The following is a 19,462-nucleotide window of genomic DNA, read 5'->3' on the forward strand; positions in this document are numbered from 1 at the left end:
AGTGGGGGGGGGGGGGGGAGGCGGGGGCTCTTTAGGCCGGCACTCTTGTTCCTCGGGAGGGGCTGATGGCTCATATGGTTCTCGTACCCCGTCCGTGCCTCCAGGGTCATTTTCTACACGCGGGGGGTTGAGCACTACTTTTGAGACGGTAGGAGCCAGCGGGGTGGATTGGAACCAGTCACGCTCATCGTTTTTGTTCTTACTCTGTGCTGCTGATGCGTGCTCAGCAGCCTTCTTTTCTGCCTGATGTTGCAACAACTCATTGTGCACTATCCGCCAAAACTTCCCTAACTTTTCAGCTATCTCATCGTCCTCCAGGGTAGCTTCCCACAGCAAATGCCCAAATCTACGCCATTCACTCAATTCATGCACTGTCTGTGGATTCTGAAACACTCCCTTAGCATACCCATAAGCTAACAACCCTGGTAGGTCTTTTTGCAGATCTATACCCTTTATCTGCCACTTCTGTAAGAATGCAGTAAGTAAATCATTTTTACCAAAATGAAACTTTGAGGCCTTATGCATAGTGCGTGATGCTTAGTATTAACTATTTGCCATGAATTGTGGCACGTACAAAGCATTTGGAAAAGGTATAGAAGTGATGATGATGTGACAATAAATTGGAGCTGATGCACATCAGATTGGTGTCTGGTCACTCCCGTTTCGCGCAACAAAGAAGAACCCCTGCACAAAGAAAAAGAAACCCTGCAGAACAGGCTGCCCAGAGGGCTTGTGGAGTCTCCTTCCTTGGAGGATTTCAGCACAAGCCTGGACACTTTCTTGTGCGACCTGATCTAGGTGAACTGAATTCTGGGAGAGGGGGTTGCTCTAGATGATCTCTAATGGTCCCTTCCAACCCCTACCACTCTAGGATTCCATGATGTCACACAGTCTAGATGCAGTACCCAGATGTGCTGTGATGTCACAGAGCACTGTTGCAGCATCCAGAGGTGATGTGATGTTATAGAGAACTGTTGCCATGCCCACGTCTGCTGTGATGTCACAGAGTCTCATTTCAGTGCCCAGATCCTATGTGAAATCTCAGAGCAGTGTGTGTCCAGTGTCCAGACGTCCTGTGATGTCACAGAGCACTATTGCAGTGCCCAGATGTGCTGTCATATCACACAGCCCTGCTGCAAAGCCCAGATGTGCTGTCGCGTTACATAGTCCTATTGCAGTGCACACGTCTTATGATGTCACAGAGCACTGTTGCCTTTCCCAGATGTGCTGTGATGTCACAGAGCACTGTTGCACTGCCTAGTACTAGGACGTTGCAGAACCCCACGGCAGTGTCTGGATGTGATGTGATGTCAAACACTCTTGTTGCAGTGCCCAGATTTTCTGTGATGTCCTACAGCCCCGTTCCAGTGCCTAGATATGCTATGATGTCACGGAGCAATGTAGCACTGCCCAGATGTGCTGTGATGCGACACACACCACACATCCTCTGCAATGCCCACATGTACTGCTGTGCCACACAGTCCTGTTGTAGTGCCTAGATGTTCTCTGATTTCACACACCCCCTTGTCATGCCCAGATGTGCTGTGATGTCACACGGCCCTGTTGCAGGGCCCAGATGTGCTATGATGTCACAGAGCACTGTTGCAGTGCCCAGATGTGCTGTGATGTCACAGAGTACCACTGCAGTTCCCACTTGTGCTGTGATCTCACAGGCACTGTAGCAATGTCCTCTTGTGATAGGATGTTTCAGAGCACTGTTGCAGTGCCCACGTCTGCTGTGATGACAGAGTCTCGTTTCAGTGCCCAGATACTATGTGAAGTCTCAGAGCAGTGTGTGTCCAGTGCCCAGACGTCCTGTGATGTCACAGAGCACTATTGCAGTGCCCAGATGTGCTGTAAGGTCACACAGTCCTGCTGCAAAGCTCAGATGTGCTGTTGTGTGACACAGTCCTGTTGCACTGTGCACATGTTCTGTGATGTCACAGAGCACTGCTGCCTTTCCCAGATGTGCTGTGATGTCACAGAGCACCGTGCCAGTGCCTAGTGATGCTGTTATATACCACAGCAGTGATTGAGTGCTCAGACGTCTTGTAATGTCACAGAGCACTGTAGCAGTGTGCAGTTGAGATGTTATAGAGCACTGTTGCAGTGCCCAGATGTGCTGTGATGTCAGAGAGTCCTGTTTCAGTGCCCAGATATTATGTGAAGCCTTAGAGCACTGCTACAGTGCCCAGACGTCCTGTGATGTCACACAACACTGTTGCTGTGCCCAAAGGTGATGTGACGTCACAGAATACTGCCGCAGTGTCCGGATGTGATGTGATGTCACAGAGCCCCATTCCAGTGCCTAGATAAGCAATGATGTCCCAGAGCAGTGTAGTGGTGCCCAGATGTGCTGTGATGCAATACACATAGCACAACCTCTGCAATGCCCACATCTCCTGCAGTGTCACACAGCCATGTTGCAGTACCTAGTTGTGCTGTGGTGTCACAGAGCACTGTTGCAGTGACAACGTCTGCTGTGATGCCACAGAAACCCGTTTCAGTGCCCAGATATGATGTGAAGTCTTAGAGCACTGCTACAGTGCCCAAAAGTGCTGTCATGTCACACAGTGCCGCTGCAAAGCCCAGATGGGCTGTTGTATTACACACTCCTGTTGCAGTGCGCACCTGTGCTGTGATGTCACAGAGCACTGTTGCAGTGTTCAGTTGTGCTGTGATGTCAAACGTCCACGGAAGAGGAAGACGGAGCACTGGAACAGGTTGCCCACAGGGCTTGTGGAGTCTCCTTCCTTGGAGGACTTCAGCATAAGCCTGGACATGTTCCTGTGCGACCTGATCTAGGTGAACTTGATTCTGGAGGAGGGGGTTGGTCTAGATATCTAATGGTCCGTTCCAAGCCCTACCATTCTAGGATTCGATGATGTCACACAGCCTGGATGCAGTACCCACATGTGCTGTGATGTCACAGAGCCCTGTTAGAGTGTCCAGAGGTGATGTGATGTTATAGAGCACTTTTGCCGTGCCCACGTCTGCTGTGATGTCACAGAGTCTCTCTGCAATTGCCACATGTGTGGCAATGTCACTGAACCCCATTGCAGTGCCCACGTGTGCTGTGATGTCCCCATGTAGTCTATCAGCCAGCACTGTGTCACATTTGCAGCTGCTTTCCTGAGGGAACTATCTCCATTCCCACTCACTGGGACTCCTCAGCTCCCATTGAAATAACACATGTTGTTGGTTAAGCTCTACCACTGAGTATGGGAGCTACAAGAAAGCAGGAAGGCAGACTCCACCTATAGTGGTAAGTAGGTCCCATTGTAGTCTATCAGTCAGCACGCTGTCACAGTTGCAGCTGCTTTCCTGTGGGACTTATCTCCAATCCCATGCACTTGGGCTGCTCAGTTCCCATTGAAAACACACAGGCTGCCAGTAGAAGTTATGCCACTGCGTGTGGACACTACAAGAAAGCAGGTACACAGACCCCAACTACAGTGGTAAGTAGGTGTGGTAGTTTGAGCCTGGCTGGATGCCAGGTGCCCACCACACCACTTTATCCCCCACCTCCTCAGCAAGCCAGGGAAGGAGAGAAAAATAAGATGGGAGTGTCGTGGGTTGAGATAAAAGCAGTTTAATAAAGAAGCAGCAAAGCCGCGCGCGGGAAGCAAAGCAGAAGCAGATAAAGCTGTTCCTCTCCACTTCCCATCAGCAGCGATGTCCGGCCACCTCCCGAGAAGCAGGGCTGCGGTACGCGTAGCGGTTGCTTTGGGAAGGCCAGAAATGAATCTCGCCTCCCCTTCCTGCACCTCTCCCCCAGTTTATATTACTGAGCTGATGTCATAGGGTATGGAATATCTCCTTGGTCAGCCTGGGTCAGCTGTCCTGGCCATGGCCCGTGCCAAGATCATGCCCACCCACAGCTATTGGTGAAGGTGGGGGAAGGAGTGCTGGAGGGACAGCCCTGATGCTGTGCGAGCGGTAGTCATAACATTGATATCAACAGTAAGCACAGCACTGCAGGAGCTGCTGTGGAAAGTCACTACCATCCCAGACCCACTACAGACAGTCACAGGAATGCAGACATATTACAAACACTATTGTTTCTGTGTTCAAACGAAACACACAGTCAGTAATATCAATCATGAAAACATCTCCTTAATTGTAGCATTCTTTTTTCATAAAGTGTATGCTCAAAAAACCTTGTCAACTCTTACAAGGGCTCCAAGTTTGCTGCATGTCCAATATGTTCATGTGGCTGCACAGCTTCTGAAGTTGTGTTCTGTGTTCTGCATTGTCAGTTCCCAGACCTGTAGGCAAAACCTCAGATTGAACGTCATATTCGTTAACTGACATCTTCAAGTCTGGAAGCCTGGTAACCCGGACCTTGGATGACGAAACACACCAAGTTGAAACCATAACTCATCAGTAGTCTCTCTCTAACTCTAAGCTGCTCTAAGTGAAACTTTAAACATGTACCCATTTATTGATACCTGTAAGTAATTGGTTTTCTCCCAATGTCCCAACAGGCACGTTCCCATGTTTAATTCTTCTCCAGATATTGCCATCTTTTTCATCATAATAGTGTCGTAAGGAACTCGTAGTTAACTCCATGGAACACAACCAAGAGAGCAACCAAGTAAACAATCTGAGCCCTGATTACACAAGTTACAGCTGAAATACACACCACACAGAATAACTTCCTAGACCAAAATATAAGAAGAAAACTGCTGGGGGGACACAGTTAGAAAAACTCTAAACAAAAGCATAGCAATCAGAAAAAGGAGCATCAGGAACAAAAGCATAGGAATCAGATGTGCCATATAGAAAAGGAAGCTGCTAAAGAGAATGACTTCCAGGAATTCCCCGTTTCCACTTTATTTTTCATCTGAAACTGACTGAATGATCAGATGGAAAACAGCATCACACATCCCAAAACACTAAGACAATTAAAAAATAACCAACTCTTTAAGCAAAACTCACCTCTAAGTGAATCTCCTACCAACAAGGTTTTGGGAGAATAGGAGAATGCTGAGAGGAAACACTCATTGCATGGAGGGCTGTTACCTTCTAGTCAGTCTTACCCAGAAGAATATTTGCCAGTGCCTTTATTACAGGCCAGGGAACTGACAGAACAATACAAACATGGCACTGACTGTAATATTTTCATTTCAGCAAAACCTGAAGAGTTGACTCTGAGAAAACCAATAATTAAAACAATTTCATCCCATGCCTGAGATTATTGCCATGAGAAGTTATCTCAGTTTACCACAGAATGGCTGTGGCTGGAATGGCCCTCTGGAGATAATTTCATCCAAACTCCCTGCTCAAGCAGGGACACCTAGAATCACGTGCCCAGGACCACATCCTGGTTGCTTCTGCTTATTTCCAAGGACAGAGACTCTACAGTCTCTGAGAAACCTGTTCCAGGGGTCAGACACCTCCACAGTAAATTATCCAACAGTATTACCTGAATACCGTGTGGAATCAAATGGAACTTGGAACGGACAGAAGCAAAGAAAAGAACAGGTGCTCTTGGTAAAGGAGTTTAGATACAAATATTTTGTAATGCTGCAATTCTATACCTCCCATTGGGTCAATCCCAGTTGTGTTTCCCAAGGTCAGTACTACTTTTGCTTTGTGTAGTTCTCCTTTAACTGTTTGATGAATAGAATTAGTTACCTAAGGAAAAAAAGTCACTGCACTTGAGGTGAATTCCAACATAACTTTACAATAACTGTAATGAAACAAATCTTCCAAGCTTAAAAATGACACGAGTATTAAACAAATAAAACCAGATTTTGTTAGTCATTAAGGAAGGAGCTTCCTGAATGGGACAGTACTCAAACACAGTTTCATTTACAGAGGCTACCCTTCCCCCGTTGAGTCCCCACAGATGCAAAAGCAGCAATAATGTTTTCTGGAAGAAGATACTGAATTCAGAAGAATTGAAGAAAAAAAAAATCGCATAAATCTCACTTGATTTTGCAGGAAAACAAACCAAGAAAGCTGACTTCTCAGAATCTGGCCAATAGTAGATATTTCTTGTCAATACTAATGAGGAGTTAAATTTGAAAACTAACTTTGCAGTTCATTACTGCTTTCTTACAGAAAATAACACACAAAGAGAAATAAAAGAACATACCATTGAAAATCTGATAAATATTACCTTTGGGTTCCACTCCAGTTCATTACCAATGGGTGTCACTCTACAAAGTCCCCAGCCTGAGGTGGCAGACACTGAAACTTGGCAGGTGAGTGAAGCAGCTGGTAACTTTGGACTTGACATGTTCTGCCTTCATCTATATAGTTAATTTTGACACTACAGAACATATTTTCCTTCTCTTTTGGGGAAATATCTAGCACCTGAGCCCTTCAGAGTTGGAGAGGAAACAAAGAATTATTATAGTTGTAAAGTTTCTTCACCTCCTTGTGTCTAAAAAAGATTAAACTTTCACAGCACAATGTTCAGTGGTGTGTATGTGGAGCCATTCTGGCTTCCCTTCAGTACAGGCAGCATGGGAGAGCTTTTTAAACAACAATTTGTACAGCAGAGATTTTTTTGCTAGTTTTGATGGTGGGTTAACTTTAACTTAGCAGTAAAAGTTCTAAACTACTTTGTATTAAAAAGAGCACATGAATAATTTAAACCAAAACAAATCCACATTTTTACCTGTGAACAACTGTTTTCTGACACAAACCATGAAATGCCAGCTTCTCCACATTTTTAACAGCAATCTTATTACCAGGTTCCTTAAAATACCCATTAATTCCTTCAGCAAGAATTCTCTATTGGTCCTTCTGCTGATCTACTATTTGACCAAAGTAGTTTGTTGCATTTACAACGTGGAGAGGCAGAATCTGAAAGCATAAAATACGTTATAAAAAAGACAACTGATGGTTTCTTAAGTTAATGAGACGTTTTCATATTGAAGGTGACCTACCTCATTCCAGCCTAAAGAGATGACAAATACTGCTGTACACATGCACTTCAGAAGATGATGACCTCTTCTTACTCCAAAGATTAGGAATAATCCTGAATGAATGAATCCTTATGAATAGTAACTGTCCATAGCCCAGTCCAGACTGGACAGAGGTTTATAGAGCAAGATCTATTAGGTCTTGGTGGTATTCCACTTAAACGAACACTAGTGAACTACAGTATTACCTGTCAAGCTACTAACCACTAAGGCATTTCACATCATCCAAGCTTAATTGTAAGTGGTCTCCAACCTTACAATGAGATTTAGAAGAACTGACTGGGGAAGCGTGACGCCTTCCCTCTTTTTGCACGGAAAATGCTTGACATAAGCTACCAAGAACACCAATTCACAAAATGCTGGGGGCATTTCATCCAAAGGCTCATGCTAGGCACAAGTACTGAGATACAGCTGAGTGTATGAGGCCAGACAGAAAAGAAGACCAGAAAGGTCATTTCCACTTACTAAAACCCTAAAACTCTCACAGTGCAACTAGAGATTCTTAAAGGAAAGTAGCATTATACTGAGTTCTAAACAAAAGAGACAGTGAACACTTATCCAATTGACAATGGATTTGTAAGGCATATATCCAGGCTCTGCAGTCAGCAGAAGCAGAACTAGATGAGGAAAGAGGCCACAACTGCTGTCTTGAGTGCACAAAAGGGAAGTACAAGTTTATAACAGGAGTATTATGAAATCTGTCCAGGTTTCAAGCACTCAAACTGTATCTATAGGTTATCAACGAGTTTCAACTACCAGCTGCCAACAAAAGCTTCTTTATTAGGCAGAAATGGAGTGACACCAAGGAATCCACCCAGTTTTTATTGTCTATTCTCACAACCTATGATTTTTGGGAATGGGGAACACCCATTGATTGCATGACTTGAGCACACCTGAATTCTAGCAAAAGACAGGACAGGAAGAAAGTGTAAGCAGCTCATCCAAAAAGGAAAGCACCCAGCAGTTCTCAGATCCAAGTACTAACCTTGAAAGGAAGCACCAGTGTCTACACACCTGCCCTCAGCAATCATTATCCAAGGTGGAGATGAGACAGACTCTACAGTAGTGCTGTACAGGAAGACTCTCCAGTAAAGTCGGGACTGAAAAGCCAAGTGAAGGGAGTTTTGACATACAAATTGTTACTGAGATGTGAAGAGCCACTATAGCAAAGTCAAACCGGTAACCAGGAAGGTTTCATGACTATTTAACTACTAAAAATGGCAGTCTGAATGTAACAGGATTCTATCAAAACTGTTTTCAAAACCACAATGACACCTTAGTAGGAAGCAACTGCTCCATCTAGAAGAGAGAATTTATATCCCATGCCTATGGACAGTGCAAACAGAGAAAATATTTGGTTCAATTGACAAGGCCAGAATATACTCATTTTTCAGGAAGTCTGCATCAACATGACAGAGAAGGAAAAATCCTCCCTTCAACTCTTGTTAAACAGGCATGATCTTCCACTGCAATGTTTCTTCACTCCAGAGGATTGTGTTTGCTCTACTACAAAAATAATGACATTTACAGGACCTTTAATCTTTGCCTATTTTGGTTTATGTTCTAAATAGATAGAGGAAAGGAATAAACAGAACAAATGCCCTCTTCCCATAGAACACGAGCCTCCAATGCAGGAGAAAACCTAAGGTAAACTCAGAACCACCTACAAAACAATTTTAGGTCAAGCTAAAGATTAAGGGAAAATCTGACACACACCTAAGCAACGGAGAAACTAAAAAAGCTAAAAATCTCCCAAATACCCAAGAGATGTGGGATATGTACTACATTAACATGAAGGTAATATGCTAAGGAGGTATTTAAGATGTGTTCTTGGTACACCAAACCAAGGGAAAAAGCAATAACTGTAACTTACCATCAGATATCCAGGTGTTTGTGTCACTGTATCTGGGATATGCTGGGGCACGTCTGTTTGTAAATTAACTTGACGACGATCCAGACACACTGTTCTGTTTCTACATATTTAAAAACTGGTTTTAGAACAAAGCCCTTTTACTTGTAAACTATTTTTGATGTGGCTTACAACATCTTTTCACACTAACATTTCATCAGCCCTCAGTATTCAATTTCTGTTTCAAGTAGCACCAATGACTGGAGATTAGACAGAAGTGGCCAAAAAGCTCTTGTTGGAAAAGTTTATACAACAAAACCAAAAACCACCAGGAAACTAGTTTCAGAATAAAACAAATACTAACACTGAATTTTGTGTTACTTGCAACAAGGGTCATCCACACTAGAAGGAATATCTGAGGGCTTCATCCAAGGCCCTGTTAGAATCCAGTTAGACACAGCTCAGAGAAGTCATCTACTTACCTAATCTGGAGGGACAGAAGACAACAGAGGAGAGAGCAAAGCATAAGCCTTGGGCAATTATGGGCTAGAATACTAATCAAAAAAGAGCCTGAAGTTCCCTCAAGAACACTTGGGCAGGAATGACAATGAATTATGATATCCCGTCAGGCTACATGAGATTGGTCTCCAGAAAATGTTGGTATTTTGATTTTCATAGCAGTATCTAAGAAGAGTGAAACTGATGCAAAAGTAACCACAAGAAAAAGAGTCATGAGCAAAAAATGGTTTCATGAAAGTATCCAACAGGAAAATTGAGCAAGAAAACAGAAGCAGCCATCATTGAGGCATATACCACCTTCCTACACCAGCATGGGTGGTAAGAAAGCTTGGCAATTCCTTACCTGCAAGCCCCAAATGTTTTAAGATGGGTACACAGTGGCCTTGACAATTTCTGGTATTCTTCATCTTTTAGCACCTTGGCAGTCAAACCAGGCAGTTCTGGGGGAACTTCAGCTTCTGCCTGCTGCAAATAGCGGAGGATCCCAAGTGCATCACACTCGCTGTTTTCTCTTAACAGAACGACTGACTGTGCCTTTGTGATCTCTTGGTCTACAGAAGAATCCTAAAACAAATACACACGTATTTTTAACAGCTTCTGTATATCCACTACTTTGTGATCAAATGCACTATTAACCTGGTAATGGTTTGTCAAACCTTTATCGCATTACAGAAGTTGTCAGGCATGCTGTGTACACGATGAGCAAAGATTCTTGGAGAAGGAAAACTGAAATGTGTCACACAAGTGGCATCTGTAGCTTCCAAAGACTGCATGTATTCATCTGTTAAAGCTAAGCACACGGTTTATACACACTTGTAAGTGTACTACTCCAAGCATGTGAAGTGTGACATCACTTTAACAGTGGCTGTTTCCATCTCTCCATCCACTGATTTAAGCATTAAGAAAAAAGGTCCTTCCCAAACCACTTTGTCATGGTTTGCCATGACAGCCTTTTCTGGTGAGGGGGAAGGGGCTGTAAAGATGGCTCCTGTAAGAAGTTGCTCGCAGCTCTCCCCAGCTCTGAGCCAGACCCACTGCTGGGGCTGAGCCAATGAGCCTCCACCATCACTTTGTAACAAGAAGCCTGAAGAGGAGGTTTCTTCCTCCGTTCTTCTTTCTTCTGCCCTTTCTTCTTCTGGCTGCTGGTGGTGCAAGGAGTAGGAACAGTGAGAGAAACAACCATGCAGACTCCAAGGTCAGTGAGGAAAGAGAGGAGGAGGTGTGCTGGAGCAGAGACTCCCTGCATTCTATGGAGAGAACTGGGGAAGCTGAGATTTGTTTGCATTTCTTTAAAGACCCTGCAGCAGCGGTAGAGACTCATTTTGCTAAAGCTGGCCCCAGTCCAGGGGCAGCGATTCACTTCATTATTGGCCTTGAGCCAGGGGCAGTGATTTCCTTCTTTATCACTATGGCCAGAGCAGGCCGTGTCCCGAAGGAGGGACCCAATATCCACAGCTGTAACTGTGGGGAGGAACCATATTGGGATTTATCAAAATGAGACACAACATAGTTAAAAATGTCATCGTGAATGCATTCTGTGTCAGACATTCCTGTCAGCCTTTCTTCTAGCTGGCAGAAGGGCAGGGTTGAGGCTATTTTTAGCAGAAGTAGTTAAATTACAAATTCACAAACCTCCTTTATTCTTAGAAGTCAAGATATTTTAGTTTGTTATATCTTAATAATTAAAAACCCCACTTACCTGTGTAAAATGATGCTCACCCGATGAACCATTTCTGCCTCATCTCCTGAATTAGTGAATGTCAGCACCTTCTGAAGATTACTGTGGGTAAAAGCCAGTATTTTGAGTAACACAGCGGTTCTTTCACTGTCCATACAAGGCTGTACAACCTAAAGGTGGATACAAACCAGAGGGCTGGTAATTCATGTAATCTCGACATGCTTTACTGTGTATTTCTTCTTTTAAGAAGCACGAAGCATTGTTATATGCCAAAGAACACTGGTAAATCCTAAATCTTCTGTTAAACTTATAATGTACAATATACAACTCTCACAAAGGGGGTGAATTTCTGACAGCTTCCAGAAGCAAAATTAAAACCCATCACAATCAAAATCTCACATCGGTATTTTCTTACACGTGTGATTTTTGATGATTTGTCAGTGTTGAAGTTTCTCATTGAAGTACCACTGAAGAAGTTTCACACTCCATAAGCACAGTGCACTACCTCAGATAGTCTTAAACAAAAGCCCCAAAACATGGACATTTGCAGTGCTGCCAAATCACTAGACTTTTCACAAAAAGTGATGTTTTTCCAGTTTCATGTCATGCTCAGAATGTCTGGTCTTAGAGACTTCCCAACATTTTCAATCCCCAAATGATTATGTTTTGAGTCATTGAAGAATTCAGATCATCCTTGTAACATTTTATACAATTCTTCAGCTCTATACCACACTGACTGGAAGTTCCATGAGAAGACACCTCAGGATATACAGTAGCTTTCTCAAAATATTAGGTCAAATTAATTTCTGCACTGTGTGGCACAGAGCAGTCAAACAAGCATTTTACTAGCTCTGTCTTTGGAAAACTCACTTGTAGTTCTGCCACTCAATCAACAACCACAAAAACATTCTGAACATTCTGGTCACAAACAACTAAGACAGCCTACATTGCATTCAAGTGTCATTCAGACGACAGAAGTATTCTTACTTCCTCAGATTTTCACACTTTTAGCTGCTTCTTTGTTCTGCCCAAGTATTAACAACATTGGATGAAGCTGTCTGGAGCATCTCTGGTATGTTTTCAGTAGCTCAAAAACAAGTTGTGTCTCCTTCCACCCAGGACACAAGATAAGTGCTAGTGGCTAGGTGTGTATGTACAAAAGAGTTACAGTATAGCATGAGACAACTGTTTAGAATCTTAGTCATTGTACTATTTCAGAATTTAGGGCAAAATTAAAATCCGCAAAACAGGCCTTTCAATGCTTCAAACAGAAGCTTTTAACACCACATCACCTCTTAAATGCAGATGGTACAGGCCCGAGGAACCGTGCACCAAGCTGGAGACAAATGGATGTGCAGCAACACACGGTGAAAGGTCCAAAAGTTTCATAGAAGCAGAAACATCTTGTCTTACTTGGAGCTGTGTGAGCCATTTTCAGTGGTCCCTTACAGCCTCAGTGAGTCTATGTTTCTGTGATCTAATGCATTAGAAAATGAATGACAATGTTTTAAAAATCAGACCAGACATTTCCATTTCACTATGTAACAGCCCCTTAAAAATCAAGCTTCATCGAGTATCAAAGTGATATGACATTAACCACTTGTTAGATATTACTTGATAAATAAGTTACAGACTCCCACACTCATGCAGTCCATCTCTGTCAATGTCTAAGCAGATGGCCTAAATAACCTGGGAAGCATCATGAAGATACTCTAAGATTACATCAGATGCACCCATTCTCAACATGCACTACCTTTTGGATCATTCATTGACATTTGCACCTTAGAACACAAAACCTGCAGTACTCTAATATACACATCCTCCACTCCTGTTTCTCAAGGCTTTGTAGCAACTGCTCAACTGCAAAAGTGTAAGAATTAGCGGAATATACAAGAAAGGATTATTTCCCTGATATGAGATGGCAACTACATCACATCCTTGAGCTATTGGTGGCCAACAGTAAGATTCAGTGGAGTTAGGGCCTACAACTTTTTTCCAAGTAAGTTCCTACAGAAAGAGAAATAAAGAGTTCTACCTGAAAATCGTGTGCTTGAAACACCAACAAGGCAACACAAAGCACTGAGCAATTTAAAAGCCTTTGACCCACTGCATAATACATTTCCTTAACACACAAGATGATAAGAGTTCTTCTGGCATGAGGAGTTAAATTCTTACATCTAATTCAAATGCCATCATTTGTAGCAGTGGTTGATAGATCAGATGAAACTGTACAATTCTACAGTCTCTCTGAAGCATAATTTACTCAACCGTATGAACAACCTCCTACACATTCCTCAATCAAAATTAGCTACTATAATATTTAGTATCTGAAAGTTAAGGTATGATACTAGTCTTAAAAATACTAAATGTAATGTATTACATTAGCATTACCCTTTCCAGATCTTCAAGAAGTGGTGCTGTTTCCAGAATTGATGGTGGCTTCATTTTCTTGCCAAGAAAGACAAAGTTTCTTTCTTCAAGATTTTGAAAACTCTGAAACCATATGAAATAGATGACAAAGGCAATACTTAGTAGATGGGTTTGAGCTTACACCCAACTTAAAAACTATTTTTTTGAGAAGAATTAGCCAAAGAAATGCTAAACACAAATGAAGTACAACTCACACACACGTCACACAGAACAGTGCTGAGACTCCTACTGTCCCCTGACTTGGCCATTGCCTCTGTTTCTTGCTTTTTTTCTTTTTGTCTCTTCCCCTGCATTTTTTTTCCCCTTCATATTTTCACAGAGGCACCATCAACTTTGCTGGCTTGCTGAGCTTTGGTCTGGTCTTGTTGCTGATGTGGCTGGATTCAGTCCCTGATGTCCCTCCACAGAGTCCCTCCACAATGACCACTCTTGTAGCCTCAACACTACCCACACCTCCACATATATGACACACGTTTGCAGAGGTTTAAATGGAAGTTATATCCTGGAATTACCTGTTGCTCATTTCCAGTTCTATGTGTGTTCAAAGGATCAGAATTTAAGCACTGCTGAAGCCTGAGAAATATACAAATATTAAATTCAATGGAAATGCAAAAGGAAAGTGTAATCGATAAATATCACCAATATTTCTAAAATGGCACGAAACAGTTCACCTACAAAATATCTCTGATGTATTACCTGTGCCAACAAAAACCCTCAAACATGAAAGAAGAAATCAAAAAGTACCATTTTGGATGTAAAATTTACTATTAGGTTTTAGGTATCTGAAAATAACCCGAAGGTTTTTTTAACCAAGACAATTGGTGGGTTCCTCAACTTCAGAAGAAAATCAGATGGGACTGCAGGAAAAAGGTCTCTTAAAGTTGCAAAACCATGAAACAATGTATCTTTGCAACAGTTAAAACTTGAATTAAAACCACCCCTCAGGTTGTTTACATATGCAGCAAGTGATCTGCAGCATAATAAAAGCCTTGCACAAATCAACTCAGTCAGATTTCATTCAGCTGGAGAACTTTATAAATCACACTAAGAATAAAATAAGGCAACTGAATATGCTGAGTGTGCAGAAACGTACTGCCTCATCACAGCCTTGTTTAGAAAGAATTGCTATTTTTACTGTGGTCTGGATAAGTATCAGCAGCTTCTAATGGCCTCCTTCCCCAATACCATGTGCACACATCTCGTCTTACCCTCTGCCCTTTTAGCTGTCTAAGAAGAGTAACTGGAAACATAGTACAGCTCCTAATTATCTGGCTACACAATTGTTTCAAATATGTAACACACTGTACCATACCTGTCTGTGTGAACTGCTGGATTTTCCTTGAAAGGCAATCCTGGGATTGTTTTGACAATCTATCAAGAAAAGACAAATCCTTTTCTGGCAGTAAAATACTGTTTAAGAGCAACATTTTAGAAAAAAAAGATTACTGAGCTCAAGGTGGTTTTCTTACCTAACCGAATTTTCTTCAATAAGAATCAAGCATGCAACAAGAACATCAACCACACAGGAGAATGTTTAGACACCAAAAATGCATATTTAGATCCTGAAACCAGGGATATAGTCCTAAAAATAAGGATACAGACCCTAAAACTGGGAGTTTAGACCCGGAAAACACGGATTTACACCCTAACAACAGGGTTTAGTCCTAAAACCAAGGATCTAGACCCTAATACGGGGACTTTACACATCAAAAAAAGGGATTTAGACCCTAAAACCGTGGGTTTAGACCCAAAAAATGAGGATTTAGATCCTAAATGTTTGGGGTTAGACCCAAAAATGGGTATACAACTGGGGGGTTTTTAGGTTCAAAAAGACCTGCTCCTTTTTAGCTTCCAAACCCTCATGCTAGGGCCCAGGTTTCTTTTTTTGTCTTCCAAAGCCTTGTATCTAGCTCCAAACTTCTGTTTTTAGCATTGAAAGCCTTGTTTTTAGCTTTCCAAAGCATCCCATTGGGTCAAACCCCCTCCTTTTGAGCTGCCAAGGCCTCCCCTTGGAGGGAACAAGCAGGAGCTGGGCAGATGCTGCCCTTGTGTGTCTCTGTGCCCGTGCGGCCGCTGCGTGCCGCGTCCCCTCACACCCCAGGCTGCGCATGGGCAGTGCCTGGGGGTACCCAGGGAGGGCCTTGGGTGGCCGCCCCTGTGTCAGCGTGTGCCCGGCACCCCGTGTCCCGTCCCTGCCCACCACACAGCACACACCGGCCCCAGCCTCTCGCCCCCCCGCCCTGCAGGGAGCCCTCAGCGCTGAGAAGGGCCCCTGAGCTCAGCCTTCTCCTCTGCAGGGCCACAGCAGCTCTGGCTGGGATCTCTGTGCTGTGTCAGTGCCCCACAGAGAGCACAGACACACTGAGGCACAGACAGTGCTGCTGGGCGGGGGAAACGAGCCGTCAGTGCCCTTGGCTGGCCGTGGGGGGCTGAGAGCTTGAGCAACGGCGAGACACAGAGTGGTGTGAGGGGGATCCCTCTGCTCTCAGCAGGGGCTGGGGCTGTGCAGGCTCACAGGGGATGGCCACAAAGGGGCAGCAACAGGGCACTGGGCACCAGGCAGGGGCACAGCCCGGCTGCCCTGGCTCTTTTCTCACCCACAGTCCGTCCTCTGGCCTCGCAGCCCTCGCTCAGTTCTCCCTGAGGGCAGCAGAAATGCTGAGGGCTCCTGTGCAAATCCATCCCTGCACAGACACTGCTCTCTCCTGCTACACTCAGTGCAACTGAACCCCCCTCAAAGTCCCATTTCTGCTCTGTCGCCAGTTGCTCTCAGAGATGCAGCGAGAGAACAGAACAGGGCAAGAGCAAGTCCTTGGGTGTCTGGTCTCTGCTGCACAAGTACCACAAAGATGAAGCCTGGACTACAGTTCTTCCTTGAACCATCAGCTATCAGGAGAGGAAGACAGCTTCAGCCAGTCGGTGCACCCCTGGTATTACATCTGGGCACCAGAGACAGGACTCCAGTTTGGCAGCAAGAAACAGCTGCATTAGCTTATGGCAAGATCCTCCCCAGAAATGTGACACAGAGATGCCAGGGCACACGGCAGGCTACAGGAATGGCAGCCTTGGTGGTGACCTGCTGATCTGTGCTGATCCACCTGCTCATACACAGAGAGAAAGGGAACTGTCCTCAAGAAATAAAACCCCATCTGCCTGAGATCAATGCTGTAACCATGGCTCACAGAAATGCCACCATGAAGTACTCGGGTCACTGGGCCAGTTCAAGGAACGCAGCATTTGCTCTGGCACACCACGCTGGGGATGGGGCTCAGGATGAGGAGGGAACCCCAAAACACCCCAAAAGTCTTCGACACCCCCCAAGAATCTTCAAGGACTCAAACAACCCCAAAAGGCCTAAAAATGCCCCAACTCCCCTCTCCAAAGGCTCCCACATCCTCCCAGTTTATCCCTCAGTAGCCTCCTCTCAGTAGCTCCCAGAAGTCCCAAATCCCTCCCCAGGAACCCCCAGTTCACCCGTAGAGGTCCCCAGTAGCTCCCAGTGACTCCCAGTTCTCCTCACTGCAGCCCCTTGTGCCTCAATGAGCCGCCCAGTAATACCCAGTAGCTCCCAGTTCACACCCAGTAACTCCCAGTAGCCACACAGTTCACCCCTCAGAAGTCCCAAACAGCTCCTCCCCAACTGCTGCAGCGTGGCTCCTTCCCACGGGCTGCAGCTCCTCACCGACTGCTCCAGCCTGGGGCCTGCCATGGGGGCAGCTCCTCACACCCTGCCCCAGCGGGGGTCACCCACCGCCACAACAGTCCCACGGGGACACACTGCTCCAGCCCGGGGCCCTCCCAGGCTCACAAGCGCTGACACAAACCTGCTCTGCACGGCCACCTCCCCACAGGCTCCCAGCTGCTGCCAGGAGCTCGCTCCACGATCAGCTTCCAGCACAGCCACAGCCTCCTGCAGCCCACGCCAGCGGGGCACGAGCAAGGGCTCCGCGCGGGGCACGCTGGGAAGCCGAGGCCCCGCCCCCTCCGCCGCACGCCGCCTCCTGCCGCGCGCCGCCGCACAACTACAGCTCCCGGCAGGCACCGCGGCTGCCGCCCGCGGCTTTGGGCGGCAGCGACGCGCTGGGGGTGATGGGAAATGGAGGCTGCGGGGCGCCAACGAGCCTCCACACCTCCCGCTTTTAGGGTCTTTATCCCAGTTTTGCAGATTAAAGCCCTGGTTTTAGGGTCTAAATCCTTGTATTTGGGGTCTATAGACCCAGTGTTAGAGTCTAAGTCCTAGTTTTCGGTCTGAACTCCCTGTTTTAGGGTCTAAATTTCGTTTTTTGGGTCTAAACCCACAGTTTTAGGGTCTAAATCCAGATTTTTGCGGCCTAAAGTCTAGGTTTTAGGGTCTGAATCCTTGTTTTGAGGTCTATACCACCTGGTTTTGGGTCTAAATCCTCGTATTTGCTGTCTAAACTCCCAGTTTTAGGATCTGGATCCTCTTTTTTATGGCTAAAACCCTAGTTTTAGGGTCTAAATCCTCATTTTTGGGGTCTAAACCCTCAGTTTTAGCACCTAAATACCCTTATTTTGGTGTCTTAACTCCCAGTTTTAGGGTCTGGATCCTCGTTTTTAGGACTAACACCCTGGTTTTAGGGTCTAAATCCTTGTATTTGGGGTCTAAAGACCCAGCGTTAGGGTCTAAGTCCTGGTTTTCAGTCTAAACTCCCTGTTTTAGGGTCTAAATCTCCTTTTTTGGGTCTAAACCCACAGTTTTAGGGTCTAAATCCTCATTTTTGGGGCCTAAAGTCTTGTTTTTAGGGTCTGAATCCTTTTTTTGAGGTCTATACCACCTGGTTTTGGGTCTAAATCCTCGTTTTTGCTGTCTAAACTCCCGGTTTTAGGGTCTGGATCCTTGTTTTTACAACTATACCCCTGGTTTTAGGGTCTAAATCCTTATTTTGGGCGTCTAAACAACCAGTTTTGGCGTCTAAATCCTCTTTTTCAGTATAAATCCTCCTGTTTAAGGGTCTACATCCTTATTTTAATGCCAAAACTCGTAGTTTTAGGGACTAAATTCTCTGTTTTGGTCAAACCCCCCTGTTTTAAGGTCTATCTATACCACCTAAATCCCTAGTTTCAGGGTCTAAATCCTTGTATTTGGGCGTCTAAACCCACTGTTTTAGGGTCTAAACCCTCATTTTTGGGGTCTAAAGTCTATATTTTAGGGTCTAAAGCCTTGTTTTGGGATCTAAACCCCCAGTTGTATACCCATTTTTTGATCTAACCCCAAACTTTTAGGATCTAAAGCCTCGTTTTTTGGGTCTAAACCCACAGTTTTAGGGTCTAAATCCTCATTTTTTGGGCCTAAAGTCTTGTTTTTAAGGGGTAAATCCTTGTTTTCGGTCTAGTCCCCCTCTTTTATGCTCTCAATCCCCATTTTTTAGTCTAAACTGACACTTTTAGGGTCTAAATCCTCTTTTTTGGTGCCCGTGCAGAGCAGGTTTGTGTCAGCGCTTGTGAGCCTGGGAGGGCCCCGGGCTGGAGCAGTGTGTCCCCGTGGGACTGTTGTGGCGGTGGGTGACCCCCGCTGGGGCAGGGTGTGAGGAGCTGCCCCCATGGCAGGCCCCAGGCTGGAGCAGTCGGTGAGGAGCTGCAGCCCGTGGGAAGGAGCCACGCTGCAGCAGTCGGTGAGGGACTGTCTCCCGTGGGAGGGAGCCCACAGTGCAGCAGTGGGAAGCGTGAGGAGGCCTCCCCCTGAGCAGCAGCAGCGGCAAAGTCCATCTGCGATGAACTGAGCACAACCCCCATGGTCTGCGCTGCTGGGGGGAAGGAAGGGGAGTCCTGGGCAGAGGAGGGGTGGGGGGAGGGGTTTTTCAGACGGTTTTATTTCTCATCTCCCTGCTCTTCTTTTGCAATAATCAAACCATTTCTCCCCAAATTGAGTCTGTTTTGCCCGTGACGCTGATTGCTGAGTGACCTCTCTGTCCTTAACTCACAAGTGCTTTGTTATATTTCCCTCTCTCTCCAGTTTAGGAAGGGAAGTGATTTAATGACTGGGTGGACATCAGGCTAAACCAGCACAAGTAGAAGCACAATTAAAAA

The 19,462-nt window shown here is 45.1% G+C and overlaps 1 long non-coding RNA gene across 1 annotated transcript; it reads right to left on the reverse strand.

The window, feature by feature from the left end:
- Positions 1-13,396: 13,396 nt before the first annotated feature.
- LOC133627923 (uncharacterized) lies at positions 13,397-14,792 on the reverse strand. Its single transcript, XR_009820430.1, has 3 exons — positions 14,727-14,792; positions 13,927-13,987; positions 13,397-13,477 (listed from the first exon to the last, which is right to left on the reverse strand). It is a non-coding gene; the product is annotated as an uncharacterized LOC133627923 (long non-coding RNA).
- Positions 14,793-19,462: the final 4,670 nt, after the last annotated feature.

Source organism: Colius striatus, chromosome 26, assembly GCF_028858725.1.
Source record: "Colius striatus isolate bColStr4 chromosome 26, bColStr4.1.hap1, whole genome shotgun sequence".
Lineage (NCBI taxonomy): Eukaryota > Metazoa > Chordata > Aves > Coliiformes > Coliidae > Colius > Colius striatus.